Source organism: Sturnira hondurensis, unplaced genomic scaffold (assembly GCF_014824575.4).
Source record: "Sturnira hondurensis isolate 20B ecotype Veracruz unplaced genomic scaffold, ASM1482457v3 Scaffold0002597, whole genome shotgun sequence".
Taxonomy (NCBI): domain Eukaryota; kingdom Metazoa; phylum Chordata; class Mammalia; order Chiroptera; family Phyllostomidae; genus Sturnira; species Sturnira hondurensis.
The window spans coordinates 81,629-89,756 of record NW_028075228.1 but is presented as its reverse complement, the minus strand read 5'-3'; the positions used below and the strand labels follow the sequence as shown (position 1 = coordinate 89,756).

Here is an 8,128-nt window from a genome sequence, read left to right as displayed (position 1 = left end):
TCTCCCTACGCGAACTTGATGCCTCTTCCTGTGATTGTGGCGCTCTCGGGACGACTAGTCCTGCCTCGGAGGAAGTTCAGCTAAAGCCTAGTGAGAAGTTTGGAATAGGAACTCCCCCTTTGAAATCTCCCGAGAGCAGTGTCAAGCGAACCAAGTTCCAATTCTGAAATACGAGGACGCCATCTTATCTGGCTGGTCCGGACCTGAACTACGTTTCCCAGAGTCAACGGCGGCGCGACGTTCCCTCTTTCAAAGAGGAGGCGAGATTGCTTTCTCCGCAGGGACCCACCCGGGAGTAAGGGGAGGCACAAGGTGAGGGGTCTGGAAATCGCAGGCGGGAATGGGGCGTGTCCAGAGCTTCGGATCGGAGTGCTGCCAGTAGCGGGCTCAGGACGTCGACTTTGAGTGAATCTTTGTGGCCATGGTTGGGTGCCTCTGAGTGTGCGGTTGTGAGTGGGGTGTGTGTCTGGTTGGGTTTTTTGTAACCACGTGTGATAGTGTTGGATTGAGGGGGTGGTGAGAGTCTTGCGTCTGGGCGGTAATACTGCCTGTGCCCCTGTTGTGTACATATGACCACACGCCTTGTCCTTGGAGGTGTGAGTATAGTTGTAACTGTGTGATGGGCGTGAGTATGTGGGATATGATAACATGTTTCTAAGGTGAATGTATGGTTGCGTGGTATTATGACCTTGTGTGGTACCATGGGCATCGTGTGTCTGTGACGGTGTAGTGACACTGTCATCCCAGTTACAACTGTGTATCCGTTGTTTTGTGCGGGTGTGGCATGTCTTTCCCTGTGTGAGTGTAGCCATGTGTCTCCAAAATGAATGTTGAATTGTGACTGGTTAACATTGAGTTGGCCAGAGTAGAGTGTCAGTGTATGGGTGTGTCCCCTAAGTAGGTATGTGATGTGTCTGTGTGGAGCATTTGTGAGTGTTGGTGTAGGGAGTCTGTGACTATATGAGAGAGATCTTGTGTGTCTCGGTGGTGAGGTTTTGTGACTATGTGTCTTTTTAGTAGGTGTGAGATTATGACTGTCTATGAGTGTTGAGGTATCTATAATTAGTGTGATTGTGTCCTGTGTGTCTCAGGAGTGGATGTGTGGTTGTGTTTGTGTGACACTGACCATTTGTTCAGCACCAAGTGTGTAGATGTGAGGTGTCTGTGACTCCAGTGCTGTAATCACTGCAGAACCTGTGAAATTAAGACAGATTGTGGCCCTAGGCAGTGAGAACCTCAGCCTTAAACTGTAACACTGGGATTGGGCCGAGTGGCAAGTCTTCTCTGACTTCTCTCCTGTTTGAGAAGTAGGGAGTTGACCCTTCAAAAATATCTTGGTCCCTCATTATTCCTTTTTTCATAAAAATGTATTTTATTGATTATGCTATTACAGTTGTCCCACCCCCCCTTTATTGCCCTCTGCCCTGCATACCCCCTCCCACCCACATTCCCCTCCTTTAGTTCATGTCCATGGGTCGTATATATATGTTATGTGGCTTCTGCATTTTCCATACTATTCTTAACCTCCCCCTGTCTATTTTCTACCCACCATTTATGCTACCTTTTCCCCGTCTCTCCCCCACTGCTAATCCTCCATGTGATCTCCATTTCTGTTCTAGTTGTTTGCTTAGTTTTTTTTTGTTGTTGATTTTTGATTTTTTGGTTCAGTTATAGCTATGAGTTCGTTGTCATTTTAACTTCATATTTTTATCTTCTTTTTCTTAGATAAGTCTCTTTGACATTTCATATAATAAAGGCTTGGTGATGATGAACTACTTTAACTTGACCTTATCTGGGAAGCACTTTATCTGCCTCTCCATTCTAAATGAGAACTTTCCTGGAGAGAGTAATCTTGGACGTAGATCCTTGCTTTTCATGACTTCAGATACTTCTTTCCAGACCCTTCTTGCTTGCATCTTTTTGGTGTTTTTTTTGTTGTTGTTTTTTGAGAAATGAGCCAGTAGTCTAATGGGCACTCCTTTGTAGGTAACTGTCTCCTTTTCTCTTGCTGCTTTTAAGATTCTCTCCTTATTCTTAATCTCCGCTAATCTAATTATTATGTGCCTTGGTGTGTGCTTCCTTGGGTCCAACTTCTTTGGGACTCTCTGAGCTTCCTGGGCTTCCTGGAAGTCTATCTTCTTTGCCAGATTGGGGAAGTTCTCCTTCTTTATGTTTTCAAAAAAGTTTTCAATTTCTTGGCCATCTTCTCCTTCTGGCACCCCTATGATTCAGATGTTGGAATGTTTGAAATGTCCTGAAAATTGCTAAGCCTCTCTTCATTTTTTTTTTTTGAGTTCTTGTTTCTTCATTCTGTTCTGGTTGAATGTTTATTTCTTCCTTCTGCTCCAAATTGTTGATTTGAGTCCTGGTTTCCTTTTTGTCACTGTTGGTTCCCTATAGATTTTCTTTATTTCACATAATGCAACCTTTATTGCTGCCTGGGTCTTTTTATACTGTTGAAGTGCCCGGTGAGTTCCTCTTGCATCCTGATAACCAGTGTTTTGATCTGTGCATCTGATAGGTTGGCTATCTCTTTGTCTCTTAGTTGTATTTTTTCTGGAGCTTTGAACTGTTCTTTTACTTGGGCCATTTTTCCCCCTCTGGGCACGCCTGTTATGTAGTAAGGGGGCGGAGCCTTAGGTGTTCACCTTGTGTGGCAACCCACCTTACTGCATTGTGATCAGAGTGTGAGGGAGGGGTCCAAGAGGGATCAGTGCTGCTTGCTCAGCTCTCTGCCAGTTTTCAGGCACTTCCTTTGCTATTCACAAGCAAATTGGGCCTTTCTGGTGCTGATTCCTGGGTAGGTGAGTTTGTGTATGTTCTAGGACCCTGTGGGTCTCTCCAATAAACTCTCCTGTGAGGCTGGGAGTTTCTCCCACTGCCACTTCAACCCCCATGGGTATTTTCGGTAAGAGATTTTGACTTTATTTCCCCATACTGTAACTCCGTGTTTCGTGGTCTGTCTTGCTCCCCAGTTGTTCCTCCTGCTTTATCTGCATGTGAATGTGGGACAGCCCAGTCTGCAAGCCACTGCCTCACCCAGCCACAGCCACCAGCCACTGCCTTGCCTGCTTAGTCCTCCAGCAGCTGCCTTGCTGCAGTCCTCTCTGCCCCCGTCTCTGCCCCTCCTACCAGTCTGGATGAATGTTTCTTCTTTAACTCCTTGTTGTCAGACTTCCATACAGTTCGATTTTTCTGTCAGTTCTGCTTGGTTTTTGTTTTTAAATTGTTGTCCTTTTGGTTGTGCAAGGAGGCACAATGTATCTACCTATCTTGGCTGGAAGTCCATTATTGCTTTTTCTTGACTCCAAGAGAGATGTTCAGAGAAGGAAAGAATTTCTATTGAACATCTGAAAGCCAAGTTCAAGATTTATCAGGTTTTCTTCTAATTTCCCTAAAATTCTTCTTGTTTTTCAAGATGTGCTTTTCTTTCCTTCTTTTTTGAGGGGAAGGGGGGAGAAAGAGAGAGAAACATCAATGTGCAGCTGCCTCTGGGCAACCAATGTGAGGATTGCCTCCCTCCCTACTGGGGTTTTGGCCCACAATCCAGGCTTGTGCCCTGACTGCGAATAGAAGAGGCGATCCTTTGGTTTGCAGGCCAGCACTCAATCCACCTAACACCATTATCTCCCTCCCGCCAACATGTCCTGGTAGGTGCCATTGAGAGGTAAATTACTGGGTGCCCTGGAGGTGAGCTAAAAGGCCCTCCCTGCTCTCTGCACACCTAATGTTCATTTAAAAAAAATTTTAACTTTTCATTTTGAATTAGTTTTAGACTTAAAACTGTTACGAAAAATAGAATTCCCACATGCTCTTCACCTAGCTTCTCCATATGTTAACATCTTGCATAATCACAATATATGATCAAAACCAGGAGATTAGTGTCTCTTAATGTCCTTTTTCTGGACAAGGATCCAATCCACAATCATATGTTGCCTTAGTTAGTAAGTGTCCTTAGTCTTTTTGATCTGGCACAGTTCCTCAGTCTTTCTTTGTCTTTCCTGACCTTGACACTTGAAGAGGTGTGCCATTTATTTTGTAAATGTTGCCATGGAGAATGTTCCTCAAATTGAGATTGTCTGATGCTTCCTCATGATTTAATTCAGATTATGCATTTGAGGCAAGAATACCCCAAAAATGATGTTTTCAGTGCTCCATATCAGGAAATCCATGAAGTCATTTGTTTCATTGTTAGAGTGTTAACTTAGGCAGTTGGTGACTGTGGTATCTCCACTATTTTTCCTGTTATGATTAATGTGTTTTATGGAGAAATACTTTAAATCTATATACAATCCCTGTTTCTCATTCTAATTTTATCTATTAACCTTTTTAAAAAATAAATAGTGCTGCTTTCTTTTTTAACTTTCTTAAAGATTTTACTTATTTATCTTTAGAGGGGAAGGGAAGGAGAGTGGGAGAAAAATATCAGTGTATGGTTGCCTCTCATGCATCCCCTTCTGGGACCTGGCCTGCAACCCAGGCGTGTGCCCTGACTGGGAATCAAACCACTATACTTTGGTTCCCAGGCAGGCCTGTGCTCAATCCAGTGAGCTACACTAGCCAGGGCCTTTCTTTAAAAAAAATTTTTTTTAAATTTATTTTTAGGGAGTGGGGAGGGAGAGAAAAGAGAGGGAGGGAAACGTCAATGTGTGATTGTCCTTTACACACCCTGTACCAGGGACCTGGCCCACAACCCAGGCATATGCCCTGACTGGCAATTGAACTGGTGACCATTTGCTTTGCAGGCCAGTGCTCAGTCCACTGAGCCACACCAGCTAGGGCTCACCTACTACTCTTGATCCATTGATAATTCTTGCTTGAAAATGTTATTACTAGCTGTTTGCCTAATGGTATCTTTTTTGTTTGTTTCCATAATTTCTTCTTTAATTATTAATTAGAATCTACAGATAGAGATTTTCCTTCTCCCCCATTTACTTATTTACTAAATTGTATAAGTATAGACTGCATTCATTGTTATTATTCTATAGGTTACAATTGATTACTCTCACTATTTTGTTGGTCAGATTGTTCCAAATTTGGCCACTGCGAGCCCCTTCCAGTTGGTTCCTTTCTCCTTTCAATGTGTTCTCTTTATTGCTTTATTTTTTAGTACTTTCTTATTTTCATGCACCACAAAATGTTCCAGGCTGATACTATACTTTACCAGCCTCAATCCTGAATCAGGAAATTTCCCAGGGAACACTGGCTCTTTTTATTAGAAAATAATACTTATTTTTCTCAAGATTTTATTTTTTTTAGAGAGAGAGAAGAAGGGAGAGAGAAAAAGGGAGGGAGAGAAACATCAATGTGTGGTTACCCCTCATGTGCCCTGCACTGGGTACCTGGCCTGAAACCCAGGCATGTGCCCTGACTGGGAATGGAACCAGTGACCCTTTGGTTCTCAGGCCGGTGCTCAATCCACTGTGATCACACCAGCCAGGGCAGAAAATAATATTTAAAAATCAAGGTTAGATGTACGTATTGCTACTGGAATGTCATTGCTTCTTGCCCCTCTCAACTATGAAATATGTATGTATCTACACATATGCACATCTCTATTTATCTGCATGTATACCTATCCAGATAATCCATGATTTGATAGGATATCTTCAGTCCTGCTTCAATACCATCGGGCTTATTTTTGCTGCCTCCATTTGCTCTTTTGTAACTCCTTTCCCCAAATTGAAAAACTTGACTCTAATGAGCCACAGTACATTTATTTGCTTAATCCTAAGTAGAAAATTTAAGAATTGCTAACAGTACCCCCACACCTCATACAGTTCTTTTTGTCTTTAGTCTTTTGTGTATGTGAAACATTAACATGTTTCCAAAAGTCAGAATTAGACAAAAGATCTACTCAGTCACTCTTCATCATTTCTTCTCTCCCAGTCCCATTCCTCCATTTTTTCCACTGTACCCAATCACCCATTGTGGGTAACCAATCTCATCAGTTTGTGAGGGGTTTTTGTAGATAAATATTCATAACAGAAAATTTACCATTTTAACTATTTTTAAGTAGTTGGGTGGCATTAAGAACATTTGCACTGTTGCACAGCCATCACCACCATCCATCTCCAGAATTCCTTCCGTCTCCCAAAACTGAAATTCTATACCCATTAAACAGTAACTCCCCGTTGCCCCCTCCATCCAGCCCCTGAAACCACCATTTTTCTCTTTATCTCTATTATTGGATAATAATTACTAATTTGTAATCAAATTATTAATTATAATTTGTAGCTTTGATACCTTTGGCTCTGTTCTTTTTTCTCAGGGTTGCTTTGGCTATTTGGGTCTTTTGTGGTTCTACACAAATTTGATTTTTTTGTTGTACTTTAAAAAGTGCCATTGGGATTTTGATGTGATTTCATTAAATCTATATTGCTTTGGATAATATGGCCATTTTAATTATGTTGATTCTTGTAATCTGTGAACATATAATATATTTCCCTTTCGGTGTCATCTTTAATTTCTTGTAATAATGCCTTGTAGGGTGGTTTTTTTCTAAAATATCATTGGATTTTTGTTCGTTTGCAACTCTGCTGTATATCTTTATTGTTTCTAGCAGTTTTTTGGTGGAGTCTTTAAGATTTTCTACATAAAGAATGACGTCATCTGCAAAAAATGACATTTTTACTTCTTCATTTCCAATATTTGTATGCCTTTTATTATTTTTTTCTCTTGCCTGATTGCTCTGGCTGAGACTTCCAGTGCTATGCTGTGCTGAATAACAGTGGTGAGATTGGGCATCCTTGTCTTGTTTCTGATCTTAGATGAAATGCTTTCAGTTTTTTACCATTGAGTATATGATATTAGCTGAGGTTTTGTCATATAGTGTTTATTATGTTGGGGTACTTTCCTTCCATATCTATTTCATTGAGCATTTTAGTCATAAATGGATACTGTATCTTGTCAAATGCTTTTTCTGCATCTGTTGATATGATCATATGATTTTTATCCTTTACTTTGTTAATGTGGTGTATCACATTGATCCATCTGCCTATGTCGAACCATCCTAGTCCCCCTGGAATGAACCCCACTTGATCATAATGTATTATGGGGTGTTAAATATTCTTTGAGTGTTTGGTAGAATTCACAAATGAAGCGATCTGGTCCTGGATTTTTACTTTGGGAAGGTTTTTGATGGTAATTTCAATATCCTTACTGTTGATTGGTCTATTTAGATTTTCCATTTCTTCATGATTCAGTGTAAGAAGGTTATATATTCGTAAGCATTTGTCCATTTCTTCTAGCTTGTTGAATTTGGCACTAGAGACCTTATTTTGTCATGTATAATGTGCTCCTGTGTGTACTGCACACTCACGTTTTTGGGCCAAACTTTCAGGAAAAAACTCTTTCGTTTTAATTTTTAATTCAATTTTTATTTATTTGTTTGTATTTAGAAACAAAATCAGTTATCATATTCCAGGGTATTACTTTGCATATGGACATTGTTATTGCTTTCTAGAGTTACACTCTTAATGCATAAGCATAAATAAAAGAATTTAAAACATATATATGGATAGGGAATTTGTACTCCCCATGTGTAATGTGCATCCTTATTTTTCCCTCAAAAGTTGGGGCAGAAAAGTGTGCGTTATAAATGGCAAAATTAGGTAAGTCTTTCATTTCATTATTATATAGTTCTTGTGTCTGTAACTTCTTTTCTTATTTTGTTTATTTGAATCTTTTTTCTTGGTGAGTCTAGCCAGAGATTTATCAATCTTTTTAAAAAATATATTTTATTGATTATGCCATTTTTATTGTCCTATTTCCCCCCTTCATTCCCCTCCACCCTGCACACCCCTCCCCTACTATTCCCCCCTTCTTTAGTTTATGTCCACGTGTCTCAAGTTCTTTAGATTCTATATTTCCCATACTAATTCTTGCCCTCCCCCCTATCTATTTTCTACCTACCGTCTATGCTACTTAGTCTCTGTACCTTCTTCCCCCTTCTCCTCCTCCCACTCCCCTGTTGCTAACCCTCCATGTGGTCTTCATTTCTATGGTTCTGCTCCTAATCTAGCTGTCCTCTTAGTTTGCTTTTGTTTTAGGTGTGGTTGTTAATAACTGTGAGTTTGCTGTCCTTTTACTGTTCTTATTTTTTATCTTCTTTTTCTTAGATGAGTCC

The 8,128-nt window shown here is 40.5% G+C and overlaps 1 protein-coding gene across 2 annotated transcripts in view; it reads left to right on the top strand.

The window, feature by feature from the left end:
• The first annotated feature begins 13 nt into the window (after positions 1-13).
• ZNF565 (zinc finger protein 565) overlaps positions 14-8,128 on the top strand; it is a 42,220-nt gene continuing 34,105 nt past the window's right edge. For both annotated transcript variants that reach the window (XM_037040100.1, XM_037040098.1), the window contains exon 1: positions 14-312. The gene's annotated coding sequence lies outside the window, so the exon portion shown is untranslated. The remainder of the gene's footprint in view (positions 313-8,128) is intronic.